General features: G+C 43.8%; 1 protein-coding gene across 1 annotated transcript in view; it reads left to right on the top strand.

The window, feature by feature from the left end:
• Positions 1–7,059: 7,059 nt before the first annotated feature.
• Positions 7,060–16,948, top strand: part of LIMCH1 (LIM and calponin homology domains 1) — a 455,814-nt gene continuing 445,925 nt past the window's right edge. Inside the window, exon 1 of the mRNA XM_023738915.1 lies at positions 7,060–7,378. The gene's annotated coding sequence lies outside the window, so the exon portion shown is untranslated. The remainder of the gene's footprint in view (positions 7,379–16,948) is intronic.

The following is a 16,948-nucleotide window of genomic DNA, read 5'->3' as shown; positions in this document are numbered from 1 at the left end:
AAGATGGTGGATCCATGCTGCATTAGCTGGTAGGGGACCTCTGCATGAATCTCTCCTCGCTCTCTGTTCTCTGTCAGTTTTCTCAGTCCATTTGGTGCTTGGCTGAGTTCTTTATCTCTTCATTTGATGTTTTAGGGTTTCAGGATTGTTGTTTTCTCTGTTCGGCTTAGTTTTTTGGATCTTTGCTGTGGAGGGACAGCGTGGTGCTTCTGCCTACAGCACCATTTTGCCGGAAGTCCCCCTAATTTTTTTTTTTTTTTTTGTCTCTTGAATTTTGTTTGGGTTGCATTGTTTTTGCATGCATGTTTTACTTTTAGAATGTAAGCTCATCTTCAGCAGAGTTTACCTGTGGGAATGCTGTGAACTAGGATTGAGAACATGCCTTCCAAAGAAATTTTACATTTGCTTCTTCCAGGTGCTGAAGAGGTCCTAGAACAAATTCTAAGTTAATTTCTTAGCTTACAGGGCCCATGACCACGTATATTTTGTTCATAAACCTGTGCAAGGATTAGGTCTAGATTTACATGTTCTCAAGGGAGGTTCACCCCAACCCCTCCGAGAGCTGAGGTCAAAACAAGGAAGTCTCCTTACTGTCTCTGTCGTTAGGATGCAATCTATATATATATATTTGTATACGTATTGTCTATTCTTTCTCTATGGGATCAGCCCTTCAAAGGTCGTGTGTGTGTTGGGGGAGGGGTGGTGGTAGTGGTGGTGGTGCTAAGTTCCAATTTCTCACATGGCACAGGCTGTCCTCAAAATCCTAGCCCCTACAGCTTGTGTCCGGAGGTAGATACATGAGACTAAGTTGGCAGTTCCTCTCTAGAGGGAAGATGAGAAGGCAGAGAGGGTCAGGAGCTGGTTGAATGGACACAGGAAATTCGGGGTGGAAAAGAGGCGTGTGCTGTCACAGTATAGGGAGAGCAACTAGGGTCACATAACAATGTGTGTATAAATTTTTGTATGAGAAACTAACTTGAATTGTAAACTTTCACTTAAAGCACAATTAAAAAAAAAAGAAAGGCAGACTTACTGGACCAGAGAAACTAGATGAACCTCTGAGATTATTGCCCTGGGATACCCTTTAAACTTGGAACTCACACAACCCCCAGAAGTCACCTTTCAGCCAAAAGACAGATTGGCCCATAAAATAAATAATGTTGCTCATGAATACTCTGCTCCTCTAATGAATCATCCAAATGAAACCAAATAGTAAACATTTTCCCTACACCAAACATGAGAAGGTAAGGGGGGGACAGGGAAGCTACATTAAGGGAAACAGAACAACCAGAATAGAAATAATGAGAATGCTGATATATTGTGAAAAATGTAACCAGTGTCACTGAACAATGCATATAGAAATTGTTAAATGAGAACCTAATTTGTTGTGCAAGCTTTCACCAAAAATGCAATAAAATATCCAAACAAACAAACAAACAAACAAAAAAACCCAGCCCCTAGCTAGCAGCCACCTTTCACAATGCCTCTCCACAGGGTAGTTATAGGTCAATTCACGGTTTACTACTCTGGTCTTATGTTTCTACTTCATTTTGATTTCTAGGGATTTCTGTTAATTTCCTCTGAGCTCAGCTATGCGTGTAAAGAATAATTTTTATATTTTTGTGGCATTTATAGGAGTTTTTCCAGAGGAAAATTATTTAGTTTATCATAGTCTAAGAAATCAACACTGGTATTCATTTTTTAATTGCTTAAAAAACACAAAGCAATGAAGAATTCTGAGTATTTTTCAAAACTTTCCTCTCCCTAAAGATTCTTATACCCACTTCCTTATGCTGAGAATCACTGTGTTATGGGAACATAGAGGAAAGAGTGACTAATTTTGACTTGATGGCAAAGGAAGTCTTCCCCAGAAACGTGATGTTTAAGTCAGATATTGGAGGATGAGAATTTTGGTACGCACTTATTTGCATCCAACCATAAATCTTCAAAGTATTATACAAAATGAAATTTACATTAGTTCTTTCCCAAAGTTATTATTATTAATAGCCACTGACTTCTAAGTGTCAGGCAAGGAATAGGTGCTTTATTAATATTATAAAAAAAGGTAGGCTTATTATACAATTTTTACAGGCAAGGAAACTGAAACTCAGAAAGGTTAAATGACATTTTTACTCATGTCACATAATGAGTGATAGGGCTGGATTCAAACCTAAGTGAGGGGATCTTTCAGACTTCTAACTCCAGGGAGCTTACCTGACCAAGGGCCCCAGTTGTGCTCTGGAAATCTATCACTATGTTTACCCTGAGGCCATGCTTCCGACTGGGCTGCTCCCAGCTGCTGACCGAGTGTGGCAGAGATACTAAAGCAGGCCCAATCCTGGATTTCCCTCTGGTGCCTGGCTTTGGACCAAGGACTTCCCAATGGCCTTGCTGAATCGTCTTTGAACTGAATAGCAAGCCTAGGATGCTTCCATACAACCTTCCTCCTGTCTTTCTTCACTGTAGGTCAGACTTATAATTGTGGTATGACTGCTTTCCCAGCATTTTCTGTCTCCCCTCCCCCATTTTTTCTCATAGGCATTTCCCTAATAAAATCCTTGCAGGTTTCATCCCATCCTGGTGTCTGCTTCTTGGAAGACTTAGAGTAACACACTACGTTTCTCTTACCTCAAAACATATGATCTTACAAAAATTGACTATAAATGGATCAAAGACCTAAATGTAAGAGCTAAAACCATAAAATTCTTAGAAGAAAACATGGACGTAAATCTTTGTGGCCTTGGATTAGGCAATGTTTTTGTAAATACGAAACCAAAAGCATAAGCAAAAAAAATTGGTAAACTGGTCTTCATCAAAATTAAAAACTTTTTTACTTCAAAGGATACCAACAAAAGTGAAAAGTCAACACACAGATTGGGAGACAATATTTGCAAATCACTTATCTTATAAGGGACTTTGTCTAGAATATATAAAGAACTCCTACAACTCAATGATAAAAAACCCAATTTAAAAAACAGGCAAAGGATCTGAATAGATATTTCTCCAAATAAGAGATACATATGGCCAACAAGCATATGAAATGATGCTCAACATCATTAGTGATCAGGGAAATGCAAATTAAAACCACAGTGACGTACCACTTTACACCCACTAGGATGACTATAATAAAAAAACATGGGCGATAACGAACATTGGTAAAAATATGAAGCTATTGGTACCCTTATGCACTGCTGGTGGGAATGTAAAATGGTGCAGCCACTTTGGAAAACAGTTTGAGAGTTACTCAAAAACATGGAGTTATCATGTGGCTCAGCAATTCCAGCCTTAGGCAGATACCCAAGAGAAATGAATGTTCATAGTACCATTAATCATACTAGCCAAAAAGTAGAAACAACCCAAATGTCTATCAACTAATGAATGGACGAACAAATGTGGTATATCTGTACAATGGAATATTATTTGGCCATAAAAATAAAAGAAGTACTAATACATGCTACAACATGGATGAACCTTGAAAACATTATGCTAAGTGAAAGAAGCCAGTCACAAAGGGTCACGTACTGTATTATTCCATTTATATGAAATGTTCAGAACAGGCAAATCAAGAGAAACAGAAAGTAGAGTAGTGGTCATCTAGTGACAAAGGGCATGGGAGGATGGGGGTGACTGCTAATGGGTATGGGGTTTCTTTTAGGGGTAATGAAAATGTTCTGGAATTAGATACTGGTAATGGTTGCACCTCTCTGTGAATATACTAAAATCTTTGAATTTTATACTCTAGATAAGTGGATTGTAAAACAAACAAAAAAAAACCCTATTGCCTTCGAGTGATTCAGATACTCATAGTGACCCTTTCTGACAGAGTAGAACTGCCCTATAGGGTTTCCAAGGAGCTGCTGGTGGATTCGAACTGTCAACCTTTTGGTTAGCAATTGTAGCTCTTAACCACTGCGCCACAGGGCTGATATGTGAATTATGTCTTATATAAAGCTACTACAAAAAAAAAAAAAAAAAGGAAAAAACTCCAAAACTTACTGAGTACATTATCTATACCCCTCACTTGGAATTTATCATATTGTAGCTTGTCTTATGGTTATTTTTTCCAGTCAAAATGTTACTTCATACCCCCAAAATAGTGATGATCTTTAAATTGTGGGGTTTCTTCAGGATTTGTCTTCTTAATTATGTTTTTCAAATTTTCTCTAATGAACATACATTATTTTTATGTTGGATAAATGACATTATTTTAAAAATAAAAATGTCATTTCATCAACGAAATTATTAGCTCCTAAAGGGCAAATTCTTTGTCCCTGTGAAATGGCAGGAGTAGTAATATCGTCAGAACCTGTCTAACTTCAGAAGGAATAATGACCAGGATCAGCCCAAAGCTGATTTCTATGAGGTGGAGGTCAGAAAGGGGAAACCTGACCAAGGCTAGGCCTGCGTGGGCAAGAGGAGAAAGGGGTTACCTTCAGGGAATCCAAGGAGAGTAGCTGTAGGAGAGGGCTCCAGCCAGAGCTGCAGCTTCAGAGGAGAGGTGCAGCCAACTCCCTAGACTCTTGCAGGGATGGGAGGTATAAAACACCCCACTTATCTCTCCTCCTGCCATTCCCTCCCATTAAAGAAACCAGTACATACAGGTCAGCCTAGCAGGTGGAGAAGGGTGGATAGGCAATCAGAAAATAGCCTGTGCTCTCTCTTCCCATAGGAACCCTGGTGGTGCAAAGGTTAAGCTCTCACCTAAAGGTTGTCAGTTCAAACCCACCCACTTGCTCAGTGGGAGAAAGGTCTGGCGATCTGTTCTCCTAAAGCCTAGAAAACCCCATGTGGCAGTTCTACTCTGTAACACATGAACTCGCCATGAGTCAAAATCCACTCCATGGCATCTAAAAACAATAATAACTCTCTTCCCAGGTCACATCTCTTTTATCTTAACATTTATCACTCTCCTCAATTATTTCCTCTTGTTTTATGTGTTTAGGAGATAGCATATAGTCAAGAATGGATGGTATTGAAGGAAGAAGTCCAAGCTACACTGAAGGCATTGGTGAAAACCAAGACTCCAGGAATTGACGAAATACCAACTGAGATGTTTCAACAAACAGATGCAATGCTGGAAGCACTCATTTGTCTATGCCAAGAAATTTGGAAGACAGCCACCTGGCCAACATACTTGTGCCCCTTCCAAGGAAAGGTGATCCCACAGAATGCAGAAATTCTCAAATGATATCATTACTCTCACACACAAGTAAAATTTTGCTGAAGTAATTAAAAATGGTTGCAGCAGTACATTGACAGGGAACTACCAGAAATACAAGCCAGAGTCAGAAGAGGATGTGGAAGCAGGGATATCACTGCTGATGTAAGATGGCTCTTGGGTGAAAGTAGAGAATATGAGGAAGATGTTTAATTGTGCCTTATTGACTATGCAAAGGCATTCAACTGTGTAGCTCATAACAAACTATGGTTAATATCGGGAATATGGGAATTCCAGGGCACTTAACTGTGCTCATGAGGAACCTGTACATAGATCAAGAGGCAGTCGTTCAAGCAGAACAAGGGGATACTGTGTGGTTTTAAGTCAGGAAAGGTATGTGTCAGGGTTGTGTCCTTTCACCACACTTATTCAATCTGTATGCTGAGCAAATAATCTGATAAACCAGACTATGTGAAGAAGAACACAGCATCAGAATTGGAGGAAGACTCATTAACAACCTGAGCTATACGAATGACACAACCTTGCTTGCTGTAAGTGAAGAAGATGAAGCACTTACTGATGAAGATCAAAGACCATGGCCTTCAGTATGGATTACCCCTCAATATAAAGAAAACAAAAATTCTCACAACTGGACCAATAAGCAACTTCACCATGAATGGAAAGAATACTGAAGTTGACAAGGATTTCATTTTACTTGGAACCACAATCCATGGAAGAGCAGTCAAGAAATCAAATGACATATTGCATTGAGCAAACCTGCGGCAGATTTCTTTTAAGTGTTGAAAAGCAAAGACCTTGAGGCCTAAGGTGCGCCTTGCCCAAGCTATGGTATTTTCAATTGCCTCCATGTGCATGTGGCAGCTGGACAATGAATAAAGAAGACCAAAGAATTGATGCCTTTGAATTACGGTGTTGGCAAAGGATATTTAATACACCATTGACTGCCAGAAGGACGAACAAATACGTCTTGGAAGAAGTACAGCCAGAACGCTCCTTTAGAAGGGAGGATGGCCAGACTTCCCCTTACGTATTTTGGACATGTTATCAGGAGGGACCAGTCCTGGGAGAAGGACATTATGCTTGGTAAAGTAGCAGGTCAGCAAAAAAGAGGAAGGCACTCAATGAGATGGATTGCAACAATGGACGCACACATAGCCATTGTGAGGATGGCACAGGACCTGGCAGTGTTTCGTTTTGTTGTTCATAGTGTCCGTACATAGGGTCCTATGAGTCCGAACAGACTCCGTGGCACCTAACAAGTCGGTCAGGCACCCACTCCCTCTAGAATGCAAATATCTTGAGGATAAGGGCTTCGATGTTTTGCTTTTTCTTTTCTCATCTACGGGTTGGGAGTGCCTAGCTCAGTGCCTGGCGCATAGTAGCTGCACAATAAAAATTTGTTGCATGAACCAACAGACCGGAACACAGATGCTTGCTTAGAGGGAAAAATAAAACGTTTTTCTCTTCTTTCTTTCTTTTTCGTTACAGAAGATCAGATGGCTTCCTGGCGCTGCTCTTCTTGCCCCTACTCCTTAGGCCGCGAGGAGCAGCAGGTGCGGCTCGGCCGCTGCCTGCGCGTCCCGGCCAGCGGCCATATCGCCTGCTCTCCCAGGACGTGCGCGCCCTTCTCGGCGCGCGCTTCCCAAATGCGGCCCGATACACCGGCCCTTTTGTAGCCGGCCTGGAGCGGGAACGTGCGGGGTGGCAGGCCGAGTCCCTCTCCTGGGCCGGGTGTGGACAGGGAGTGAGACACCCAGCGCTCACTCCTGGTTATTTTTAGCCAGTAGATGAGCTCCCCACCTCGGAGGCGGAGCGGCCAGAGAAGGTGGGGAGGAGAGGGAGCTCCCGGCGCCTCCCCGCTAGCTCCCGCGGGGGGACGCACTGCGCGGCCGAGCCCAGGCTACGCTGAGAACAGCTGCTGCGACGCCCTCCAGCATTGCGCGCGGCTCTCCTCGCGGACCTGCGCTGGGCGGGGGAGGGGCGGCCAGGGGAGGGGAAAGCGGCCGGGCGGGAAGGGGCGGGGAGCGCGCTCCTGCGGCGGCAGCGGCGGCGGCTGTCCTCATCCCGGTGGCCCAGCGCTTGAGCGGACTCGGGGATTCGCAAATGGCTTGTCCCGCCCTCGGTCTGGAAGCTCTTCAGCCCTTGCAGCCCGAGCCGCCCCCTGAGCCTGCCTTCTCCGAGGCACAGAAGTGGATCGAGGTAGGTGACCGCGCCTGGCGGGCGGCCTTCCAGGGGCACCCCGACCCACCGACCCGCGCACGCTCGGACTGAAGGTCCAGCCGCGCCTCCCCCCAGTTTCTTTTGCCAGTTGCTCGGGGTCACCCGCCAGGGCCTCGGGCGAGCTGCAGTCCCCTGACAGTTTGGCATTGGAGTCCCTGTCGAAGGTGGGCGCAAATGGGGGGGTGTTGCAGTCTAGCAGTGCGCATGAGGACAGGAAGCGGTTCCCTGCACCTCCGTCTCTCCTGCCCGCCGACTGTGCAAATCTCAGCTCCAGTGGCTTCCAGGAGCTGCCAAAGGAAGCGCAGTGAGAACAGAGGCGCAGAGTCCTTGCCGGCGCCGCATTTTGGGATGTCCTCCCGGTCCCACATTCCACCTCTTGGCCCCCCTCCCCACTCTTCCGGAGCAGAGTTGGCAGAGTCTCCACGGAAGCGCATATCCACCGGAGCCTCTTGCCGTATTCCTGGCACCAAGTCAGGTGTGTGGCTGGCACAGCACACGGCTGGGGGAGCTTGCAAGACCCACCTGCAATCGCGCGATCCGCATAGACGCTGCCCAGCCATTGACAGTCCTTCCTCCATCCCGGAGGCGGCGGGGTGGGCTCCGTGGTACCCGGCCCCTCTGACATATTTCATTTCTTAAATGACTCGGTGGCAGGCCAGGGAAATCACTGGAGCTCTCGGCTCAGTCCAGGAAGCTCTGGCTGGGTGATCCTGATTCACGATGCCTATCTGTACAAGCAACTTGCTGGCCCTGCAGTCCCGACATGACGTGTCTGCGGGGGTTAGGACGCTTGGAGGGCGTGGGGGCGAAAGGTGATCCTCTATTACGGTGCAAGGAACCTCTGCTTCGCTGGGCGACCTTTGTTGAGTCTTAGTGGAAGGTGAATTTGACCCCTTCTCCCAGTGACAGGCAGACTCTCCTTGCTTGTGAGTTCAAAGGAGGAAATGCACGGCAAAGCCCTGACCGAGTATTGAGGAAGCCTTTTAGTACTCAGACTGTCACTTAGTGACATCCCCCTGTGGCACCACAGATCTCACTAACGGCGCGAGGATGCTACAGATTTAAACCTGCTGAGCAGCCCGAGGAAATCACCCTTAATGCTGGGCCAGAGGCCTGCACCCTACAGGGTTAACCAGCTTCCTGCAAGCAGGGTGTTACTCAGAGCTTGGAAACATCTATTTAAAAATAGGGCTAAAGAAACAAAAGTATTAACTCGAGGCTTTATTGCTAAAAGCCCCAAGCCTGTCTCTCATAATTTGATAGCTCATGACCAGATGAGAAAGACCTTGCTCTTTATTTTTGATATGTGGCTGGCACAGTTTGGGGTGTGACAGGTGCTCTCTCTGCGCTGCATACTTGAACTCACAGGGTACACGGGAGACATTTGTGGTCACTGGTTTCGTGAAGAGTGGGATAAGTGTATTTTTCAGATTTGGTAACTTAAGAATTCTCAGGGTAGATTTTGGAGGTGGGGTTGTGGGAGGGGAGAATAAACCAGCAGAGCAATCTTCATATTCTTGATAGCAAGTGATTTATTCCAAATGTTCTTAGTTATGAGTAACCTTGGCACAGCTTGCTTGAAAAAAATGTATTCTGATGTGTTACATACAAGAAAGTGCACAAATCTTGAGTGTACACCTCCAATTTTGACATATGTGTATCCTACCGTAGCCCGCACCCAGATCAAGATATAAAACATTTCCTTCAGCCCAGAAGTTTGTAGTCTGCTTTTAAGTGGTGGTATATTTCAGGCATCTAACAACAACAATAACAACAATATTTCAGGTTAAATATTATGCAGTACAAATAGGAGATTTGTCCTGCTTCCACAGGTTTAAAAAAAAAAATGGAAGAGATTCCTTAAGAAAGTAGCACCCGATTAGGCCCTGTAGTCAGTTGGGTATTATTCTTTATACGTTACCATTTCTACCAATTAAAAAATGTGAAAATCGTAATGAGGCGAGCGTGGCTTTAGGACTAGGCAGCCGTGACTCGCTGCAAGTGCATTATTAAAGCGGCCTATCCCATTTCAATTGCAGAGTTCGGTTTCTCGGAAAGGAGAGCCTCCCCTCCCAGGCTATATAAAAAGATACTTGCTCCAGGGAAGAATAAAGACCGCCACCCCTTCCTTCCCGGAGATTCCTCTTGAAATGTAAATGCTGCGTCTGCAAACCAGGGGAACTCAGGAGCTGTGACAGATGGTTTTGCGCGCAGTTGCCCTGTGAACAAAGATTCCTAGGCTAATATAGCAATAAGGTAGTACTTAGTGCGAGCTAAATTCCCGCGGGGAATGTTATCTCGAGACAATTGCATCTCCTTTTGGGGCCGCATTGCCTTTCGGCAACATCCTCATTGGTAGGGCTTTGTTTTCCACTTTTGTTCGGTTGGTGATTAAATTTCCCAAAGCCTTTTTTTTCTTCTTCTTCGTTTTGTGTAGTCAGGAATTTCATCCTTTCAGAAAAATGTTCCTTTGGGTGCAGCAGGTTAATAAACAAACTTTGCTGCTAGTCCCTCTTCAGTCCTTGGCCTTCCTGGAGTTGTGGATTGGCGAGAAAATGTTCATTCTTAATAAGGGCTCAAAGAACAAGCTTCGGGAGAGATAACTTGTTAGTGAGGAATTTCTCAGCCTGTAGCCTTGGTTATTTGAGGACTGTGTTACTGGGCAGGAAATGTGGCCTGGGAACGAAGCTCTCACCCCACCCTACCCCCAGCTTCTGCCATAGCTGGCAAAGGTGAAAGCCCCAGTGGAGTTAGGCTTGCTATGGTCACTGACATGTGGAACAGATTGTGTTGCTTGATAACACTTCCAGTGACTTTTTATAGCTGTAGGAGCAGGCTGCATGTCTTAATGTGGGTTTGGGGAGACTCCTAAAGTAAATAGCAAACTCCAAGAATTAACTGACTACGAGCAGGTGTGGGAGTGACTAACTTCCTTCCATATTCGTTTTCTAGAAGACCTTCCTAAGCAAGGGGGGTAAGTATAAACCAAAAAACAAAAACAAAAACAAAACCAGACTCATTGCTTTGGTGCTGTGGAGTGGTGATTAACAGCTCAGCTGCTAACCAAAAGGTCAGCAGTTCAAATCCACCAGCCACTCCTTGGAAATCCTGTGGGGCAGTTCCACTCTGTCCTATAGGGTTGCTATGAGGTGGAATCGATTTGATGGCAACTTTTTTTTTTTTTTTTTTTTTAAAGTATGTTGTTGTTGTTAGGTGCCATTGAGTTGGTTCCAACTCATAGCGACCCTCTGTACAACAGAACAAAACCCTGCCTGGTCCTGTGCGATCCTCATGATCATTGTTAGGCTTTGAGCCCCTTGTTGCAGCCACTGTGTCAGTCCATCTCATTGAGGGTCTTCCTCTTTTACGCTGACCTTCTACTTTACCAAGCATGATGTCCTTCTCCAGAGACTGATCCCTCCTGATAACATGTCCAAAGTATGTGAGATGTAGTCTCGCCATCCTTGCTTCTAAGGAGCATTCTGGTTGTACTCCTTCCAAGACAGATTTGTTGGGTCTTTTGGCAGTCCATGGTATATTCAATATTCTTCACCAAACCACGATTCAAAGGTGTTAATTCTTCTTCGGTCTTCCTTATTCATTGTCCAGCTTTCGCATGCATATCACGTGATCAAAAATACCATGGCTTGGGTCAGGCGCGACTTAGTCCTCAAGGTGACATCTTTGCTTTAGAACACTTTAAAGAGGTCTTTTGCAGCAGATTTGCCCAATGCAGTGCGTCTTTTGATTTCTTGACTGCTGCTTCCAAGGGTGTTGATTGTGGATCCAAGTAAAATTAAATCCTTGACAACTTCAGTCTTTTCTCTGTTTATCATGATGTTGCTTATTGGTCCAGTTGTGACGATTTTTGTTTTCTTTCTGTTGAGGTATAATCCATACTGAAGGCTGTAGTCTTTGATCTTTATCAGTAAGTGCTTCAAGTCTTCTTCACTTTCAGCAAGCACGGTTGTATCATCTGCATATCACAGGTTGTTAATAAGTCTTCCTCCAATCCTGATGCTGCATTCTTCTTGATACAGGCCAGCTTCTCAGATTATTTGCTCAGCATACAGACTGAATAAGTGTGGTGAAAAGATACAACCCTGACACATACCTTTCCTGACTTTAAACCACGCAGTATTTCCTTGTTCTGTTCGAACGACTGCCTCTTGATATATGTACAGGTTTCTCATGAGCACAGCTAAGTGTCCTGGAATTCCCATTCTTTGCAATGATGGATGTTAAGAGGTCAGACTTTGGAGATGGACTCTCTGGGTTTGAATCCTGGGTCTGTTGCTATCCAGCTGTATGACCTTGGGCAGGCTGCTTTTCCTCTCCTTGTCTCCTTATGACTCAAAATATTTTTCTTTCAAAGATAGCTCTAGTTGTTATTAACAACAACAAAAATAACAAGAGATATTGTTGAAAATATCCGTGAAATGGAGGTACAAATAATAGTTCATCTACCTTATAAGAGTGCTGTGAGGATTAAAGAAGTTAATATATTTATAATGCTTAGAATAGTGCATAATACTCAGTAAGTGCTGCATAAATGGTGGTTAGTAATTATTATTACCATTAATAGTACCACTGCTACTACCTTACTACCATTACTACTACTATTACCACCACCATCACCACTATTGTTATTAATACTACTGTTATTGCTATTGTTGTTAATAACAACTAGGGCTGAGTTTGAAAGAAAATATTTTTACACTAAATTTCTAGTATAAAAGTATAATTCATTTCCTCAATGATCTTATTCTATTATCTCACCTTATTAACTTAGGATACCTGGACTAGAAAATAAGTAGATGCTGTGTATTACTATAAGGAGCCCTGGTGGCACAGTGGTTAAGTGCTCACAGGTCAGTGGTTTGAACCCACAAGCCCCTCTGCTGGAGAAAAGACCTGGTGATCTGCTCTCAGACAGATTGCAGCCTAGGAAATTCTATGGAGCAGTTCTTCTCTGTCCTGAAGGGTTGCTAGGAGTCGGAATCAACTCAGCACACAATAACAACAACATATATTACTATAACTTGCATTAAAAGTGCTTTTGAGATCAAAGGAAAACTTGTCATGTCCACTTGTAAAATGATCTTAGACAATTATTCTTCAGTTTTGCATTGACTATTTAATTCTAATGTATGGTCTTGTTACCAGACTCCAAGTGGGATGCTCAATGCCTCTCCTCTTGCAGACAGTCCAATATTAAGTCGTTATACAAATAGTGACTGAATATTCATCTCACATGTAGCAGTGTTTTGTTCACTAAAGTTGTGTCAGCTCCTGCTAGGAAAAAAAGAATTCCCCATTTATTTTCCTTTCTCCCTGCCTCCCTTCCTTTTCTCCTTCCCTCCTTCCTTCCTTTCTTTTTTCTTCTGATGGTATTTATTGAGCTACAGGGTTTATTAGCAGGTAGGTGATTCTAATTTTCCTGGTTTCCCTCCACCCCACTTGCTTCTCCACCAACACCAATGTTTATCTGTTCTAATCTGTATTTCTTCTCTTCAATGCCAAACGCTTTCTGTAGAAACAGATGCCCCTTCAACTTGGTTTCAGCTGTGATTTGGAACAGGTTGTTAGGCCTTTAGGGAGCCTTACTTCTCAACTTGAGAAGTTACTGGATTCCTTCCTTAACTTTAATCAGCGTGCTTGTAGGACTTGGTTATGCATATAATCTTATTTGTGACCTAATCCGTATTTCACATGAGTGGAAACTAGTCCTGGAAGGGATCAGTTTGTCATTTTGGGTCATTTCCCCCTGCCCACATGGAATTGCTTTGTTATTCAACTGGGATCTGATTCTGAAGATGAAAAGCATGGAGGGTATCTTAGCACTCCAAGACAGAAAAAATATTGTATTGTTTGGCAGGAGGGAAAATTTGTGAGTAGCCTTTGAGATAATCTAGCATTTAGTGGCCAGCAATGCATGACATTTGTGATGTAATCATAAGCGTGAACATATGCCATAAGTTATTTAGTCATTCTATTTCCCCACATCTGTAGGGACTTAATGACTCTTACATCTTTCTATTACAGCAAAGATTTAACTTTCCAAATGGTCCTCCAGCTCTGCATGAAGAGCTGAGGAAGAAGAAAAAGAAAACCTTTCTGGCTAGATCAAGAAAGGAGTTGTGGTCTGCATAAATATGTAAATTAGAGCAGGCAGCATCTTTCTCACAAGGACATTTAAATAGTCTGGCTTGTTTGTATACACGGGCTGCTATGACACAATGCTGTCACGTGGTAGGAGAACAGTGAGGTCCCACAGATTTGGGGAAAGAGGAAGTGGTATGGGAAGTGGAGCTGGCACTTCTTGCCCCAGCATCTCCCTGGAAACTGAGTTAGCATCAGGCGAGCTCAAAGTGGGCAGACTGAGCACTGGCCACCAAGAAGGGGTAGGGTGGGGCTTGTGTTTCCAGCAACTGGCTTTCTTGGCCCCTGGTCTGGGCTGAGGGATGACAATGGAGCCACGATGCAGACATCTGGCCGTGATTCTGTGGGTGGCAGTCAGTGCTAGGTGGGACTAGGCAGCTCTAGGAGTTCTGCAAATTGGCTTGGCAGCTTCTCTTCTTGCTCTGAACCTTTCTGAAGCTTAAAGTGTCATAGCTACATGGTAACGTGATAATGATGATGATAAGAGTTAATTTTTATTGAGTGCTTACTATGTGCCAGGCACTGGGCTAAAATCTCGGTATGCATTAATCCCTTGTAAAACTAGCTACTGTCGAGTCAAGTGGTGGTGCAGTGGTTAAGCGCTCAGCCGGTAACCAAAAGTTTAGTTCAGACCCACCAGCTATTCTGTAGTAGAAAGATGTGGCAGTCTGCTTCTGGAAAGAGTACAGCCTTGGAAACCCTATGGGGCCATTCTACTCTGTCCTATAGGATGGCTGTGAGTCAGAATCATCTCCACGGCAATGGGTTTGGTTTTTCTGGTTTACTGTTGAGTCGATTCCAATTCATGGTAACTCCATGTGTGTCAGAGTAGAACTATGCTCCGTAGGGTTCTCAGTGGCTGATTTTTCAGAAGTAGATCACCAGGCCTTTCTTTTGAGGTGCTTCTGGGTAGACTCGAAGCTCCAACAGCCAAGCTCATTAACTGTCTGCACCACCCAGGGACTCCAATCCCTTATAAGTAAGTACTCTTATTAGCCCCATTTAACAGATGAGGAAATTGAGGCTCTGAGAGATTAAGTATCTTGTCCGAGGTTGCTAGCAAGTGGCAGAGCTAGGATTTTAATTCAAAGCATCCTTTCTTAACACGAATATATACATGTATCTCCAGAATTTAGGGTTGAGAAAATTGGGTCTTAGAGGAGTTAGGAAACTTGTCCAGTGTCAGTAAGTAAATGTTAGAGCCAGGATTGGAGCCCTGGCTATCTAACTTTTACAGCTGTCATTATGTGAACCCTTTTACTGTATAAAAATTCCTGTAAAGACTGAGCTTTCTGTTCTTGTGACTGTGCAGAGGTTGCCCCCTCCTCTGTCCTATGTGTGGGCCAGCATACTGATTTCAGAAGTTGTGGCTCCCTTTGTTGTTATTGTTAGTTGCCATCAAGTTGCCCCAACTCCTGGTGACCTTCTGTATAACACGACAAAATGTTGCCTGGTCCTGTAGCATCTTCATGATTGCTGGTATGCTAGAGCCCATTGTGGTGATTCCCTAGACCTGTCCATTCCCCATTTTGTCTCTTTCAGCAGCAGGACTGAGGGCTCTCTCACTTGGACAGACAAACTCAGTGTTAACCTTGGTGAGGGAGAGGGGCAAGCAGGTGATGCTACTGAGGTCCCAGGCGAGGAGAATTGGGCACCTCACCATTGCCTGCTGGCTGCCTTGAGACCTAAAGTTTCTAAGATGGAACTGGGCATTGGGGTTGTATGCAGCTCCGTGTTGCTTAGGATCTGGTTTCTATCTGCTGTTGTTACTGCCGCAGCCCTCAGTCACTCCACTGAAGGTTTATTAGGGCAGATGGCAGGTGGGTGAATAATTAGTTTTTTTTTCTTCCCTTAGATTTTTGCATTTTTAATTGTGGTGAAATATACCCAACGTAAAATTTGCCATTTTAACCATTTTCAAGTGTACAATCCAGTGACATTAATCACACTGACAGTGTTGTGCAGCCATAACCACTATTTGTTTTCAAAACTTTCTCATCGCCCCAAACAGAAACTCAGTACCCATTAGGCAGTAACTCCCCATTCTCCCCTCCATTCATGGTAACTACTAATTTACTTTTGTCTCTTTGCATTCGTCTATTCTAGATATTTTATAAAAGTGAGATCATACAACATTTGTCCTTGGCTTACGTCACTTACTATAATGTTTTCAAGGTTCACCCATGTCAGAGCATAGATCAGTACTTCATTTCTCTTTAGGGCTGAATAATATTCCATTGTGTGTATATACCACATTTTGTTTATCCATTAATCTGCTGATGGGCACTTGAGCTGTTTCCACCTTTTGGCTATTGTGAATAATGCTGCAGTGAACATTGGAGTAATTAGGATTTTTTTTGTTCGTTTGTATTTTTATGCTAGCTGATTCATTACCTTCTGATTTCCATAAGAGGACAGATATTCAAGAGTATTTTTGTTTATTATATTAGGGACCATGGCTCTCTTGTCATGGCTTTATCTTCGGTGCCTGGTCCATAGTAGATGTGAATGAATGAGTAGTCTGTGTGTGGTTTTTTAACATTTGCTAATGGAGAAGGTGCATTATTCCATGCCTTTACATTCCCCAAAGAGTTTGGATAAAGACCTGATACCTCTGGGATCTGTTTGGGGTTGTTCTTTAAATATGGCTGCCAAAGGACATCTCTTCCCAGTGCTGATGTGTTTAACTGCTGTCAGCACACCTGTCTGCGGGCCTTTACCTCAACTCCTTCACCTTCCTGAGAGTTCTCCCATCTGGACAAGATTTCACCTGGGAACAGTTTTGTTGTTGAGTTTGGCCAAGAGGCAGGTCCTTCCAAGAGAGGAGGCTGGCAGCTCTCCTGCACGTATCCAGGTCCCTTCCTGCAGAGCTAATGGGTCCGAACAAAGTAGCTCTGTGACTTCTGGGAAGCTTGGCTTGTAGTTGGCATCCCTGTCACCTACATTCCACTCTAACCCTGGACTTTATTTTTATGGTTGAGGGCTGAATCAGTTAATCTGGTTGATTTCTGACTAAACTGTCCTCATGAGAACTATATTTTCTTTTTAGTTGTTGTAGTTTAAATGAAGTTTACATTTCAAGTTAGTCTCCCATACAAAAACTTATACATACATTGTTATGTGACCCTAATTGCTCTCCCTATACTGTGACAGCACACTCCTGCTTTCCACCCTTGATTCCCCATGTCCGTCCGTTCAACCAGCTCCTAACCCTCTTTGCCGTCCCATCTCACCTCCGGACAGAAGCTGGCCGTTTAGTCTCTTGTATCTACTTGAGCTAAGAGGCACACTCCTCACGAGTATCACTTTATGTCCCACAGTCCAGTCCAATCCCTGTCTGAAGAGTTGGTCTCGGAAATTGTTTTAGTTCTGGGCTGATAGAGAATC

Source organism: Trichechus manatus, unplaced genomic scaffold, assembly GCF_000243295.1.
Source record: "Trichechus manatus latirostris isolate Lorelei unplaced genomic scaffold, TriManLat1.0 scaffold00126, whole genome shotgun sequence".
NCBI lineage: Eukaryota > Metazoa > Chordata > Mammalia > Sirenia > Trichechidae > Trichechus > Trichechus manatus.
Note: the sequence above shows the minus strand (reverse complement) of the source record. Positions and strands in the feature narration are given on the sequence as shown.